Genomic DNA, 17,396 nt, shown 5'->3' on the forward strand with positions numbered 1-17,396 from the left:
ATTAGTAATTAAGTAAAAATCTTCTGTGCTCAGTTGACATATTAACGCAAGATATTATAAACGTCGCCTTAAACAGGTTAAATAGAATATTCTCACGAGTAAAGTTATAAGTTAAATTGAAATTTCATTCTAATTAAATATATCTTAAAGTAGTCAATCATAGTTCCGAAAGTCCTTCCAACTCGTTTGCTGAACTCAGTTTGAAAGTCATTGAAAGTTTTCGACGAACCCATAGAACGGGAAAATCGCTGCGTGCAAAAGTGTCTCCTAAGTAATGTAATGCCGTAGTTTAAAGATGCATCTTCGACCAACTATCCTGCAAATTGTGCTGAAATACTTGTTTCATTTTGTGCTGGCGCTCACTGATTAGGATATCACAACGCGTTACCTGCTCAATACTCATGATATTAAACTTTTCAATAATACTCACTTCAATAACACCGTATAAATTTACGAATCTTATTAAAAATTTATTTTCTTCGACGAACCATCTTGAAAATAAATTCTTTAGTTTGTCAGTGAAGAGTTTAAAATCAATATTGATACTAATTTATTAAATATGAAATACAGAAATCAGACGTCAGTATACAAATTTGAAACTTTAAATATCGAGCTCGTTGCGTCTTTTGGTTATTCTGAAACGCCTTGATTGTTTATAATCTAATTAGTCTCCGTGTTTACAGTAGAGCTAATATCTGCAAATATCTGGTATACAGGCAGCAGGTGAACGAACGAGTTAATGGAGTTTGATAGTTGATAGGATCGATCATGAACCTTCAGTAGCAACGGTGATAACGTGTCCATCGTCGAGAAGCTACTATACGCGTATCACTTTATATCACGGACGCCTGCACATTCGGGACGCACCTGAGTACCTGTTCAGCAATGCACTCTGTACATAAACGTTCCCATTTACGTCGATAAAATTATTCAAATGTTTCGATATTTATCCGACATTTACGTTAAACATATTTTCAAATATAATTTAAGTGATTCGAGTCGCTCTCAAACTGTTCGTTTCAAAATCGTAATGTTCCAGTTTTTACTAAATAATATTATAAATTATAAAAAACACAAGAAGCAATTTAAGTATCAAGAACAATATAAACAGTTCTCATTTATCCTTAAAATGTTTATCAAATATAAAATTAATATTTACCAAGTTAAAAACGGTGCTTCTTTGAATTATATCGCGGTATTATTTACGTTTGCATATATTTCACGGGGACATAGCAACGTATGCAATAAGTTCCGTCCAGGGACAACTTCGAATAGTTTATTTCCACGTATGCGTGTAACGTGTTGCACGTGATGTGCAAATACATATGCAGGACTTCTTTCCTTTCTACACTCCGTTCCTCTCGGTTGCATCAAACGCGTATACGCGAACATCACCGTTTGTTAATTTCCTACCATTGGTAATGTACATAGAAACATGGCAATGCGAAACGTCTGAACTCGCATAAAGGTTCCTCTGGACAGGTTATGCAGTATAGACGACCCATCGACCGCCCACATATTAGGTCTTCCCCTCGTTTTCTCGTGCGGCGTATCTACGCCCGAACTACGGTCAATTCGCTTCCGTGCATTTGAAAGTGTTTGGGCGTACGTACAGATTCAACCCTATTCTCTCCTTCGAACGTTGTCCGCTATTTTCCTCTCCGTAACACGAATAATATACAGAATAGATTTCCAAAACTGATTTCTTATCTTGCGAAACTTTTAATTGGACCCAGGCCTCGATTTTAGGGAGAGAAATAAAAAGAAGTTACGAGAAACGATACTTTTTATTACGAGAAGGGTAATATTTTGAAAGATAAGTGCTCGAATTTTGCACTCGACTAGAAGTTCAATCGATATAAATTTTTATCGAAATTTTATTACCTCTGTTTCTATTTCTAGGGTTGGGAATTTTAAATTCTTAAAATTGCAAATTTTGTTAGAGGTCTTCTGGTTTTTAATATCTTTAAGCTTATTTATTATACAATTTTAGAAAATTATATCTTGTAACTCTGTTGCAGAGAACTTGCTAGGTTTTTGACTTTTAAGCAAAAATTGTAGTGAACGTATCAAATAATGTGGTTTCGGCAGTAAATCTGGATAACATCTTCCCATTCTTCTCTACACTGGTAGTATTTATTCGTTTCTTCGTACAACTTATTTTTTACAAACTCGAACATATTATATATTCTTTGCAGAAATTCTCTAAATTACTTTAAATTAACGCTGTTGCACATTAAAAATCTTTTATTATCTCTGATAAATATACAGAGCAAAAGATAATTCAATTTTAAAATTTTTATGAAATTTCCTACGAGTAGAATTAATTTTAGATTACATTGTTTCAATAAGAAAAGAAAATAGAATTATTGAATAGTAGAACGAATGACAGTTCTACTACAAAAAGATAGCAATAGGAAGTTGTAGAATAACCGTGAAACGTGACTACAGATGTTAATAACTTTATTCGTTATCCATTATTCTCGTTTATCGTCTCTATACGCGTTAACTACGAAAATGAATGCTTTATGTTGCATTGTTACTTTTGTCGATTTGTATAACCGAGACGAATAAAAACGGAACGACAATAGCGTGTAATTTTAACGTGAAATTTAAAACAACGTAATTACGGTTTCGAAAATTGGAGGTCGAATGCGTGATATAAATTTAAATTGCTCTTGTTAAAGCCAATAAATACTTTACCATCGTTTAATTCGGTTCGTTTCGTTAAACGAGTTATTCTGATTTTTACAAATTATAATTAGAATAAATACGTTATTGAATTCCGTAGCTTAAAATATTTAGTTACCATTGATCAAGATAAATTTATGTAAATTGTTCATATTTATATTTTATTTCCTATCGATCTTGTTACTGGATATTTGGAATAATTGACACCTGTCCGATTAAACGTTACCTGTGCCAGTAACATAAATTGGCATACGTATTCGTAATTTTGTATACAATTTTTAAACATGACACTTGATAATCACTCACGGTTTATATTAAACAATTCAAAGAGGTAATCTTTCTATTAAAATCTTGACTCGTACAAATAAATTCAATTGTACGGAGTATGTTTAAAATATTTTTAAAAATGTCGTTTTAATCTCTTCCCTTACTTTAACGAGTCTGACTCGTGATGAAGATTTTGACCCAAACGTAAACATCACGAGCCAGGCTCGCGAACAGTAAATGACGATCGTGATTGTGTTTTAGTTCCTATCAGTATGCCACAAGAGTCGGTCACATTTCTTATAATCTCTGTTACAAAGCAGTTTACCATCAGTCTGGTCATAGTAAGAAATAATAGCGTAAATCACTTTCTGTTTCTTCCTTCATCTCGTTTGCTGACACAAAGCAGATTCCTCCGATTATGAATCTGATTTTTGAGGTAAGAAAGATGTTTCGGAGAACAAGGGGATGATCAAACGACTTTATTAACTAAATTCTGCTTTACAGACAAGTTTTATGGGCTAACGTTTTGCCCTAATACCAGATCCAACCACTTATCGACAATCCTGACCGTTTCCATCTTGCTCGCGAGCAATTTAATCAAAATTTTAATACAGTGATGTTGTTTGATCTCGATTGTTCCGTTTCTAAATCCTATTGTTCAGCCGATTATTGGACACAGACTCTCGGACGAGGGATTGAGGGATCAGCTGATTGCACACGCCCTCATAAACTCTGCATATCGGTCACCCTGTATCGATAGCCTACATATTATGAATCGGAAAATTTCCAGAAATATTCTCATTCTTTTATTTCATTCACAATTGTATATATGGGGCAAACCATATCGAATAACTGAGCCTCAAAACCTTATTATTTTTCATTTGACCTATTTTAATTCAGATAAATAACGAACAAAAAATCGTCTCAATTATTTTGAAACTATTATCTAAATTTATTTTGGCATTATAAATTTTTCATAGTTTTGTTTGTTGGAATTTGTAAACCAAATATTTCCAACAGTAAGGAAACTAAATTATAGAATTTAACCATAAAATATAATTTAAAAAATTGTTACATTTATTTCTAAATATTACGTTTTCATACATGAAGAAGAAACGTCGAATAAATCTTTAATTTGCTCTCCCACCCAAAAGGAGTTCATGTTTTTCCTTCAGAGTGGCTTAAGTGGGTCAAATATTATTAACATTTCCCAGTGGGCATGGCCCCCATTACAGAGAACCATAGACCTGTCGAATCAGTTATTGGGTAAACTTTGCCCTACCTTAAGCAGTAAATACTTAGATCTAGTTTCTGCCATCTTAGTCACGTCCACACCGAACGTGCAAATTCTGTTACTCACAAATTTTAGTTGGTCGTTACCGAGCACTCGTGAAGTACATACAATAGCGTTCTAAGAAATATTTGTACTCTCTCAATCATTGAATTCAGATAATTAATATTATTTTTAACACATATATTCTGAAATATTTATCAATAGTAATCCTACAAGGTTTCATTAATACGACTTCAGTTAGTTCGAAACTGTTTACAGCTTCGAAGGAATTAATTTTACCCTTAGTTTTCGTAATAATTTCAAACTTTTCGCCAACAAAGTGGGTTACATGTATTTTAATAATTTAATAACTCATTATAGTCACTTACTGTTCTTCCAAAATTCATAAGTGCTTAGTACAATACACTCTTCGTACTCTACCAAATGCATAGCATCATCTTTCATGCAAATGGTCGACGATGTTTTTGTCAGTGATTCCTAGCTGATTTGCAAGTTCTGTTGTTCGATCTGTATCATCGTCCTTGAATCATCCTAATAATTACATACTTGTTACGGTTCTCTTCCTCAGAATGTAACAGTTTCAATCACTATTTCAGTTAAATATAAAGACCAAACAAAGCACTACACAACTTAAGAATTTAAAAAAAATTACGAATAAAATATTTAAACGTTCGAGAACATTTACTGGAGATAAAGTAATATCCCAACTAAGTGCATATTACACTTGCACTGTCGTACCAAACGAAAACACTATATCACTAGAAGATGGTCTCGCATGGGAGTTTCAACTTTTTCCTCTATGAATTTTTTGCATCTTCACTCAGAAAATAACCATGTCTTGTCCCAGTTTCTGGAATCATCCTATACAAGCTCTAAACTTCTAAATATTTTCTTCCAAGATATTTCCTGTTCTTAATCAGGAAAATCAGGAAATCTGCAGTTTACCGCAATAAAATTCGAATTTCACGTTTTAATATCAGACCGTGCGTATAAAAAGCCAAAAGTTCGTTTCGTTAAAAGACCGCGAAGCACGCGTGCATTAAGTACGTGCATTTACCTCGTAACTCGATGCCACGCTATTTGCATAAGAAGCACTTTATTTTCCTTTCGCGGAAACATTCTAAACGATAAAATTCCCGGTACCAATACATCCGCGCGAAACGTGCGTGGCGCGAATTTTTCATTCCAACGCATCGCCGGGGGATTTAATTTTTTAGCCACAAGGTATTCCGGTACTTTGTTATAACTGTGCAACTTGAACTCGAGGCCCTCGCCAAGAAAATGTAGGCTAACCTGGAGAAATGTTATTAACGTCTTTCGCGATCCACGCAACGAGAGAACGCGTCTTTTCCCTCGGTTCGCTACCACGTCCGTACACTTTGATGCTTCTCCGTGTTCATGCCAGGAACATTGTTTCCCTGGAGGAAAAAAAAGCTGTCTCCTGATGACATTTAACCGCGATTTTATAAAAGCTTTCGTTACAATCTCGAGGCGGAAAAATAAAGGAGCGCGGAAGGAAGTCGACGCGAGTAATGTAATACGTACAGCGAGAATTTTCGGGACGAGAAATAAATTGGCGGTTGAAAGAAGCGCCGTGCAAATATGGCGTTGCCATTGTTGATCTTTATACGTTTATTAGAGCGTCTTTAAAGCGCGCATTAAAGAGTAAAACCACGATACTCGACGGGAAGGAAAACAAAAAAATAGGAGAATTAAAATTGGCACGACGCTGACTTAACGAAAATTTAATTTCGCATCACACTTTTGAAAAAAATAGTTTAGACTCGTTTTCGTCGTGGAAACTTATGTAAATCGTAGGCAATTTTTTCACCGAAGATACAACGAATAATGTACGAATTTAAATTTATATTAAGAAATGATTTATTCTGTGCACGTTACCTTGACTACGTGGAACGAAGGTTTGCCTGACATACTTTCGGTGTGTCTCGTTTCTTTCGGGAAAGCTCTGATCCGACACGAGATTTTCAATCCGAATAACGCGTAAACAATTCAGCTTTGTTTTAGTCTCGATATAAAAATCTTTGAAATTTCAAGAGAATTCGAAGCAATCGATTTTTCTTCGAGTCGTGGAACGAAGAACCCTTTCGAGATAACATTGGTAAACTAATGTATTTATTACAAGAGCGCGTGCAAGTCTGAAGAATCGGCGCAGTTGGGTACGGAAGAAACATGTCCTCCAATTAGTCAACGATGCTAGAACTTTGTTTCAATAAGAACCCGAGCACCACCCTCGAGACTAATAAACTTGAAAAGTTGCTGAACATTCTCCACCTCCTCAGGGTTTTCCTTGCCAATGCACGCTTGCTGCTTTCATAAAATCTGTGGCGGAAAAACAAGACGCGGTACAATATCGTATACCGTACCAAGTGTAAACGAGATAAACTTCTTTGGTATAAAATGAGCTTAAATGGAATACCGAGGAATTATTTTACTTTTCTTCTCTGTTCATTTTGATAACTTATCTGGTGCATGCAAGCTGCACCGACGGTATATATTAATCGTGTATCCCTCGTAACTGACCTTAATTTTTATCGCAAACTATACCTTAAATGGATTAATCGTGGCGTCTTCTAACAAATTTTAATATCGAGTTACTTTTCCATGACAAAATATATGCAGTCTGTGAGACTGAAAATTTCAGTAGCAAGTAAAATAACTAATATCAAAACTTGTAATAGTTCGAATTTAAAATATAATTTATTAATGACACGAATATATTTCTGAAAGAAGTGAAAAATATTTGATTAGGATTATTTAAAAATTTGTATCTGTATTGCTTAAATTATAGATTGTTAGCTAACTTAATTTGTTGAAAAGTTTAATTAAGACTTAGTTTGTGATTGAAAAGAAATTTACTTTTTATTCTACTTTAACACAAGAGGGAAAAGATTAAATATAATAAAACTTTAAAAATTTAATTTGAGTATAAAATATTGTAACACTTTTGACCTCTTTAAAACTCTTAAGTATGACGTGAATCGAGTTCCAAAGATTTTAACGAAAGCTTATTTTAGAGTTTATCGTTATTTAAACAAACAATATAAATGTTCAATGTCATCTCATATAATCTCAGCAGTTACGGAATCTTAAGTTAATGATAGTAATTATTTTCATTTCGTGGTTAGGATATATGAAAGGAATTAATGTGGTGAAAAGTCATAGCTATGGAATAGCCGCAAGGTATAATCAGTGTCTTTTTAAGTCGAAAATGAAATGCCTGTGATATTTCATGCTTTATCACTTTGCAACAAAAGAATCTTTTTATACGTGTCATAGAAAGTAGCGTGTATCATGTATTCAGAAGATGAGAAAGATGAAGTATACTATATTTCATTTGAAGAAACATGCTACTGAAAGGATATCAAGTAGTCGACGTTTGCAATATTAAACAGAATTTCTTTTCTCGCATGAAACTTTGAATCATTCTCAGAACAAGTTATAATACAGAATTATTACAATTTGTAATGGTATCGTAACAATATAATCTTTAATTTCCTATATTTTTTATATTACATATATTTTCTTATTTTCCGTTCTCAGACTAAAGATTCTCGAATTTGAGTCAAAGTGATTAAATTTATGTTTATTTTAATTTCAATTTCCACAAGCTTTCACATAGAAATATTTTTTGTTTTACAAATTCTGGAATATTGTTTCCAATAATTCAGAAGATTGGTTCCGAATTTGAAGCGTCCAATAGAAATAATTTCAAGAATAATTGGTCATTCTTTCTAGGCCTTTTTGTTGATGCTAGTCATGCTGATCCTGCAAACCTTGTCTTAGACGTATTTAGAGTTTGACCGACTTTACTTTTAAAGTGCTTAAGTAAAATCTTCAGCAGCGAATTAACGATCTTATAAGAGGTCGTCTGGTGGCGAATATTTTGAGTTATTCTACGTGGATATATCTCTCTCGAGTGTTCGTCCTCAGACTCAGTTTGAGCATGAGATAAAAATGGCGATTCCCTGGAACTTAAATGGTCCATCGATAAGTTTATCGTTGGCGCAAAGCCAACAAATAACTGATATATTGTAGATAAAAATATACATAATCCAAATTAAATTAGACCACGTATCAAACTAAGTCTAACGTATAATAACTCTTTCGAAACTTTTTAGTATAGTACAATTGTATGTGAACAACCCGTAGAAAAAAATTATTAAGTTGTAAATATAATATCTCATCGTTTGAAAATCGTAAAAGGGAAATCCATGTATGAATGGATGAATTGTTAATTATGTAAAAATATATTTGAAATATTATCTTTATAAAATGAAATGTTTAAATTCATAGAGATTATAGAATAAAGCCAGGCTTTCGAATTAATTTTCCGAGAAATAGAGAATAAATAATTTCCTTTAGCGAACAAAAGGTCGGTCTCCAATGCTATGCAGATCATATCCCTGTCCACCTTATGTGGACAGACGCGAAATTGCATTCCCAGTCTCTTTTCTCTTCTCTGAAATTAAAGCCACCGCGTTAAAGCGACGGACAGTCGTTACACAGTGTTTAAGATCGTCTTTAGTGTTTCCAGTTGACCGCTTGCCGAAGTGGAAGCAAACAAAGAGGGTTTCGATGGAAATATCTGGTCCCGGTATCTCTAACCACCTTCAAACTCTTACCACTTCTGAAAAAAAGCACAAAGGAGAATCAATTCCATTGCAAAGCAGTTTTAAATACTACGAACGCTTTAAAAACTATTACAAGTAATTTCGAAACTGGAACTAAACTGTTCCGATAAATTCTAAATCTATTTTCTGAGTAAATTATATTTCCTTGTGGTAAATTCATTATTACTGAAATTTAATTTGTCGCTCGTTATGTTGATTTTATATTTATTTCAGCTTCTTAAAAATTCCTTTCGTTAAAAAGGAATCTCTAGTTATTTTTATCTCCATTTTGTGCAACTCTAAACTTAACCAACTATTATAACATACTGTTGAGATTCGCGAGAATAATTCACCGTGCCTAAAATAATTTCGATGTTAACCGAAAAGGGAACAGAAACGCCAGAGAGAGGATTGCGCATTAAATTTTAAATTGTCACTATTTCGAATCGAATCATCTAGGGAATTTATTCTCGGATCTAGAACTACGTAGAACGCTTTTGTGACATCTTGAAGTGTTCCAAAGGTTCTCTCCTGATTCTTGAGTAGCCAAACAAAGACAACAATTTATTTGTCTTTATTTATTTACGGAAAACGATATAAACTGTCTTCCTATGCACTGTTAAAAAAATACCAAAGAGAACGCGTTGCTAATTCAAATCTTTCAAATTATGCAGAGAAATAGAAAGGATTATTAAGAAACCAAGAAATACTTCATCGATAAAAAGGTGTAAGGTCTTCGAGAATCGGAGAATATTTGGCGATCGTTCGTTTCAGCTGTTACAACAAAGCTTTGATATGGAGGAATCGGAGTAACAAGGGAAGAATTGGGCGCGGTCAGTCAGGGATTGGTTACTTAGCGAAGCTGTTGAAAGGTATTATGACAAGGTGCAGGTGTACGTAAGGCAGGTCAAAGAAAAGGAAATGCAAATGAGAAGTCACGAAACGGGATGGAAAATATCCGAGGAAAAGCAAGCTAGGTTTTTAGAGTAGTCGAGCGGAGTTTTCTAATTTCTGGCTCCCTCGACTCGTCGACTGACATAAAACACTGTTGAATATGAAGAGTTACGAAAAACATGTTCTTTCGTTTTTAAGAACACGTTCTCTAAAGTGTTGCCAAACGTGTCCATCCGACTTTTGCGACGCGAAAACATCTGCAAAGTGTCTCGAGGTTTTTTTTGATACCGTCGTACAAATTAGTTTCTTGCGACTTGCCTTTCCTTCGGTTAATGAACGTTGCATCTTAGAATAACATCTGCTTAACTAATTTATGGTCCTTCCAAAAGAATTTTATTTATCATTAACGAATTTGTATTATTCGTCTGTTTCTATGTTCAATATATTTCATTGAAATGCAAAATGTTCCAGTAATGGTAGTAGAAAATGTTGAATAAAATTTTTCCTAACACTTACTGTTATCGAGAAAAACATATTTGAAAATTTGTAGGATGTATGTAAAATTTTTTGGATAATTACTTTGATTAAATTATCTCTAGAAGGTGTTTCTCCGATTATCTCAAGGTAAAAAGACATAAAGAGATGTTCGTCGAACACAAGAGATGAATCAATCGAAACCTTGCGCGCTCGTTACTTTAATCTCCGATTCTCGCTAAGAAACTGGAGCGGCCTTCGTGCCCAGCTAAACGGACCTGATGAATCATCTGAAACTTATTCTGAGGTGAATGCTGAATTCGAGAAATCACACGATTGATTCTATCCGCAACAATCCTTCCCAATCGAACAGTAATTTTAGACACATTCCTCATTCGTTTAAATAGACCAGTGCTTCTCTAAGGTAGATCGCTTTAAACTTTAAAGCCGCACCGTCCATCGACGGGATTTCAAGTTTTCGGAAACAGAAAATTATTGGAAATGTTCATTGGATATCAATTCAAATTTAAATTCATTTTCAATTACATACACAATTTGTAATCCAGTTTTATCGCCTATCAGTCGTATGATTAATAGAAATTATAGAAACTATTGCAAATATAAAAGATATCACTACCACGAAATAGTTTTTCATACAATCAATACGAACTGAAACTTCTTTGGATATATAGCGTCAAAGTAAATGTCAAAATAAACATAGAAGATATCATAAATTGTAATGGATGATATATACATTGGATGGAGAATGAAATGTCCTTTAAAATGAGCGTTTGTGTGAGTCGATAGCGTTATTAGTTCCGGAGATATAGCGATTTTAGTTTCAAGTCGTTTCGGTGGCTAGTTACGGAGATATAAGAGTCCGAAGTTTGTTTACGTTTTTGTTGCGCTCGCGCGAGTTCATTCATCCCCCGCGCGCGTAGAAAGTAAACAGTGCGTAGTAAATTCTTGGAAATACTACGACTTCCTAGTCACGTGACTGTCTCGACTCACGCGTGACAAAGAGGTACGACGCGACGCGTCAGACGGAGACAGAGATAGTCAAATTAAGAAAAATACCCTTTTACATAAATTACGATATCTCGAAAACGGAAAGTCCGATTGACAAAAACCAAAAACCGTTTTAAAGGGGATGGTTTACCGCTTCCAACGATGGTCGAATAATGGATAAAACACTAGTAGTTTCGGAACTGCACGCGTCTAAAGTTTTAGTGTTTTTAATACGCTTAATAGGCTATTATACGCGAGCCGGACAGTGAGACAGTCGAATTAAAAAAAATAACCTTTTACATAAATTACGATATCTCGAAAACGGAAAGTCCGATCGACAAAAACCAAAAACCATTTTAAAGGGGAGGCTTTGCCGCTTCTGATAATAGCTTAATAATTAATAAAATCCTAGTAGTTTTGAAAATGTACGCTTCTAAAGTTTTAGTATTTTTAATACGCATTCTTAGACTGTGAAAACTGAAGATTCTGTTGTTTCCATTTTGCTATAGATTTCCTATTTACATCACCATGATAGGCAAAACGGACTACATATATTTCTCAGGAAACAAACAATAAGAATAGAAGTGAATATTATAAAATTCATTGCACGTATACTATAAGAAAAGTCGTGAAGTTAAATGGTACTAAAATAACATTGTATGTTAGAAATTCTGAAGTAAATTTTAAAAATGGTCATTTGACAGGTTGCGGTAGGTTTAGTGTTAAATAATTTCGTATCACAGTCGCGTGATACAGTAAAATAATGGCAACGATACGTTCGATACTTATAAAGAAAGACTTACACAAAACCCACTGGATTAAACTTTTTATTTGCTTTCAATATGTGATTTATTTATGATTACTAAAATATTCGAATGGAAAGAACAAATAGAAATATGGATTTTTAACTCTATATAATATTTGTTTATCCAACTGTACACTCTTTTATCTTCGATCCACTTGAAAATTGTTTACACAGAACTAATGAGAAGTTTACAAATGCATGTTCGATTCGAGCATGTTTTCGAAGTATGGGGAGTTGCGTGTTTTAGATTTTAGTAGCTTCTACGTGCTCATTTTCGCGAGAGGTCTTCAACGCGACCACTTTGTTTCTCGATGCAATCTTGTAGAGGTCCGGACGTTTACAAGCTTGTATCGAGAATCAAGATACGACGATGTTATATTGGGCACCCCTCGCGAAGGTAAGCACAGGTACAAGTTACCAACACACGGAACGCCCTATAAATTGAGAGCAACGTAAAAGTGGATAAACTAGTTTGGTTCTTTTCAAACGCTTTCATGGGTTATAAAAAATACTGGATTAATCTTTCTGTATTCAATCGTTTATTCCAATCCACAACAATGTTAGAAGCTTCTTTATCGTTGCAATATTTTCTGTTAAGAATTTTAAAGGCAACCATATGCAATTATTACTGCTAAAAGGGTCACTGGCGAATGATTAATACAAAAAGAACGACGGAACAGAAATTAACATTGCTTCTCAAAGAGTCGTTAAATTCACCGCTGCAGTAGTGCAAATTAACACGTTTTGTCGTTGACAATTTGCAGCTAACTCTGCTAAGGCCGTCGTCGCTTTAAGGATTAACGTGACTGCACTTGCTAAAAGTTCCTAGTAGCTGTACCCAAATGTACCAACCTGTTCTGTGTAGGACGTACACCCGCACAATTTTCTGAACACATTCGCGGAACAGTTATGGCTTGTTCCTTTTACGGTGTTACGTAATTTTATGTCACCCTATGTATTCAAATGAATACAATTCCGTAATGGAGTTTCGTATCAGGATATTGCATCGATATGCCAAAACGGAATCGAATTCACGTAAACGGTTATGGCAATAATTTAATTGATGCTAACATATTTCGCCTAACGTCTTTTTCATCCAAATGCAAGGATAATAGTAATGGCGTAATTAAGGGAGCAGGTAATAAAATCCTTGCATTTAAAAGGGTTTTATATTGTGACAAATAAATTATGAATTATTATTTTAATTCGTCGATCGAGAACTTGAGGATCCAAGAGTTCCAGTCTTAGAAATTATAAATAGAAATGGAAATATTAGACTTCTGATCGTTATCCAAAATTTGTGAATCGATTAAAAAATTCTAAAATGCTTGAAACGAAGAAAATTCAAAGAAAAGATTTTTTGGTCAATGGTGGGGGTGTAATTCTCTCCCTCCCTTGTATCTGCCACATTTATAGTTAGATACAGTCATTTGTATACATTATACAAGTAATATTTATTTTATTTAAATCACTGATACAAAATTAATTAAGGGTGTGAAATATAGATAGTTACTTGAATACTGATACAATTATAAATTTATAGTTTTCATGCTGCTTGTTCTCCAACACTATAAAAACTAAATAATTAACAACATTATTAAACCAAAAGAAAATGCATAAATATAATTGTTCACGTCTAAATTCAAGCTCGTATCGATTACGTTTATTGACAAACGATCGCTAGCCTGGAAATTATAGAATTTTCTGCATGTAACAATACATTAGAGTAATGTATTGAGAAATGATGTTTCATACAATGCGTAATGCGAAGACAATAGTGCTTTGTTCCACTGTATCATACAGAATGCCAATTTGATACATTGAACGGTATGAAACATATCGACGTCAATTAGGTTCCGAGGCTGACTCTTATAATATTGCAAATTCATTTTTCGACTGAAAATTCTTCTAAGTAATCGAAACGAACAAAAAATAGAAATTCTTATAAACAATTAGATACTTAAAACAGAATCGAATGATTTTAAATTGGAAGATCTATTAAGTGATACTCGCTAAAAATATTTTTAATAATCTAGGAGACATAATTCGCAAACTTTATACGATATTTCTTCCTCCTTTCGACCTCTAGATTAAGTTCTCGCAGTTTGACGGAAGATCCACCCAGGGTACCTTCTATATTTTATGACCTATAATTCGGAAACGATTTTTAAATTGGCGTTTATCCAGAATATTTCGTCTGGTTTGATAAACAAAGGGTCACCGTCCGTAGGGAAGCCGTCCATAGATTCTGTCAGTAAAAAGGACCCAAGAGTAAACTTCTTTAACTGCATACTTGAGTCGAATGGGTCTCCTAAACCAGTTTCTTTATGACTCGAATAACGATGAGGGGTCTAGTTATTCCCAGTCTAATAACCCTCTGGCAGTGATGCGTCAAGAGGTAGACGATCATGATCTTCGGAACAAGGAGGTTATAGGATCCAGGGTACTCTTGAACGCTGCGACACGGAAGGTTCCACAAAACGACTTCCCAAAAAATAATTTTGTCAGAAAAATTAAAATTTAACCAAATAGACCTCCAGAAACGATACAATATTTATTTAAATCTTTTACAATATGTTTCCTAGTGTACGAGTTTTGAGCACCTAAATAAAGGGTGTTACTGAAATGAGAAGGGTTGTTTTTTTCTCTAGTTGATTTAAACCGCAAAAATTAAAATTTATTCTACATTATAAACAGGCCTCCAGAAATGATACAATATTTATTTAAATCTTTTACAATATATTTCCTAGTGTACGAGTTTTGAGCACCTAAATAAAGGGTGTTACTGAGATGACAAGGGTAGTTTCTTTCTTAAATCGATTTAAGATAAAGTTCTTAACTAATCGAATAAAAACTGTGCAAAGTTTCGTGAAAATCGACGCTTGTTAAATATCGTTCGTCTATCGTAATTCTCGAAAGCTCTAATCTAAAACCCTCTAATCAAATTTTTATCCTTTACTCACTGCTCTGTGTATAGCTAGTTTCGGAGTAAGTTACTAAGCCACTTTGATGGTTGGACTTTCAGGTTGACGAAGGGGCTCGGGGATCGTTGAAAGACAAAAGAAGGAAGGGAAAGGATAAGAAGGAAGGTGAAAACTGTCTTAGTGATCCTGCCGAATAGAGGTCAATGGAGCCATCCTGATGCAGGCTGCAAAACTAGGTGGGGATTACCCGTCGTTGTCGTCGGGCTGATTTCAACGGTGAGCAGTGGCGATTCCACCTTTGGGTGGAAACGCCGTTTCCATCACCGCCAACGGCGAATAGTACAGCCACTTCCGCTACCTCCACCCCACGTGGCCGAACCATTACCTGATAAGGTTTGTCCGTACATTTTATCGCATCTCCAAAACGTTTCAGGCATCCCAAGGAGCAAAGTCGAAATCAATAAAGACGCGTCTAAAGAAAAATACAATTAAAGAAAAATTTTCACGCGTCATACAATAATTAATATATCATAGAATGAAATTATAGTCATTTTATTCAATCTATAATTATGACATTATTATATTGTCGAGTTTGTTCTCACGAGAAATTATATATTTTTAGAAGATATCGAGCAAAATCGAAAAACCGTAAAGTTTTTGTTACGCGTTGGGCAGCAACCAAGATCCCATTTCCTAACCTTGCGTCTGCACGTGTGTCCAATAATAGCTTCCCAGTTCTACTTTGCTTTGATCTTGCAATTACGCGTATAAAATGTTTATCGCTTGTTCGAACAGACAGAGAGTAAGTGCGTCTTTAGTGAAACGATATTGTGAAAGTCCACTTGAATCCTCGCGAATCGACGAGGTGTTTTTACGATCTAGAAATAGAAATTATGCACCATCTTTAACTATATATATATCGAAGGTAATAAGGAATATTTGTGTCAGCTATATTGCTATAATTTCGTTTAGAAATTTTAAAAATATTAATACTATTGATAAATATGTCTTACACAAAATGGTGTTAATATTCGAATTAAACCTGCAAACTCCATAATTTATACTACAGCATACTACAATAAACAAACAAAAAGTTGAAAAGCGGTTAGATGAACTCATACAATAACTCAGAAAATATAATGAAACCTTTATTGTTCTGTTGTACATTTCCTTTAAATTAGAGCACGTGAATTCTATAATGATATACTTTATTGTGGCCTTATTTAGTAACACTTGCAGTAAATTCAGTTATCAAAGTGCTTTTATCGCCACATTAATAATCTCACGTTCGTCGATAATACGGTTGGAAAATTTGCCTTTAATATTTTGAAGTAAAGATAGACGACATTTATTTAATTTTACTTTCCTGAAAATAATAATCGAATATAATCGACAGGTATTGTCCCCTCTCTTATCCAGTTCTTTTTGTATTTTTATTTTAAATATATAAAATTCTTGTAAATCCAATTAAGGTTTTCAACGCGTTAAAGTATTTTAAAAATTCTGAAAAAATTACCTTTTCATCTCTGACTTTTCAAGAATTTATTACAACGATAATATGGGTCAGATTTTTCATTGTTCTTTTGTGCATGCAAATGCGAAGAAAAGTGTGTAGAAATTTAATTAACATCAAAAAAGAATTTTTTAATTCGTTCCTAAAAACAAGAACCGTTTCGTAACAGAAAAATACGTTCACTATTTGCTGATTTCAAGAATAAGAAATCTGTTCTTGGTTCTCGACCTATATCTCCTAAATTATCAAAAGAAGATTAAAATTCACAATTTCTATTAAGCATAAAAAACTTGATTACATTTTCAAATTTAACCGTGAGTGTAAAAAATAATTTCAGAACCATTTTTCTCTTTCCATTCTATATTTTATACGATTGCAGAATACGTAATTTCGTTACTGTTACTTTTAATTTTTCTTTCATCAATGTTTTCATTTCGTATTAAAAAATGCTACGCGCGCATAATACACGGTTTGAAGTTTTAGCAACCGTGACATAAATTTTTTTAAGCGAATAGACGTCTCCTACGAGCGTAATAATTTAACGGAAACCGCCCTTGCGCCGTCGCCGCGCAAAATGTCACTCATTCGACGTCCTTTCGTCCACGGGGATGCGAAAACAAATGAAAATTCATGGTGGTCGCGACTGGACGGCCTTCGATTGAAAAAGTTTCCTTTCCTTCCTCTATCTTGTTTATATGACGTCCGTGAAATTTCATCAGTGCACCAGTTCTTGCAATATGCCATTGCGACTGCAGTATGCTACGGCACGAATCATTAATCATATTTACGCCCTTCTGTTCCGTTACACTCGTTGTTTCCCGAGTTTGAATACAATTTCATTTAACAATGATCGTTTCGTCTCTGACGTTTCGCGAAATTTATAGATTAACTGTCG

The 17,396-nt window shown here is 34.1% G+C and overlaps 2 protein-coding genes across 3 annotated transcripts in view; both read left to right on the forward strand.

The window, feature by feature from the left end:
- Window positions 1-17,396, forward strand: part of Fucta (glycoprotein 3-alpha-L-fucosyltransferase A) — a 428,362-nt gene that overhangs the window by 164,334 nt on the left and 246,632 nt on the right. The window lies entirely within an intron of this gene.
- LOC143345931 (1-phosphatidylinositol 4,5-bisphosphate phosphodiesterase epsilon-1) overlaps window positions 1-17,396 on the forward strand; it is a 210,264-nt gene that overhangs the window by 97,687 nt on the left and 95,181 nt on the right. For both annotated transcript variants that reach the window (XM_076773555.1, XM_076773556.1), the window contains exon 5: window positions 15,090-15,381. The gene's annotated coding sequence lies outside the window, so the exon portion shown is untranslated. The remainder of the gene's footprint in view (window positions 1-15,089; window positions 15,382-17,396) is intronic.

The sequence above is a fragment of the Colletes latitarsis genome, chromosome 9, assembly GCF_051014445.1.
Source record: "Colletes latitarsis isolate SP2378_abdomen chromosome 9, iyColLati1, whole genome shotgun sequence".
NCBI classification, from domain to species: domain Eukaryota; kingdom Metazoa; phylum Arthropoda; class Insecta; order Hymenoptera; family Colletidae; genus Colletes; species Colletes latitarsis.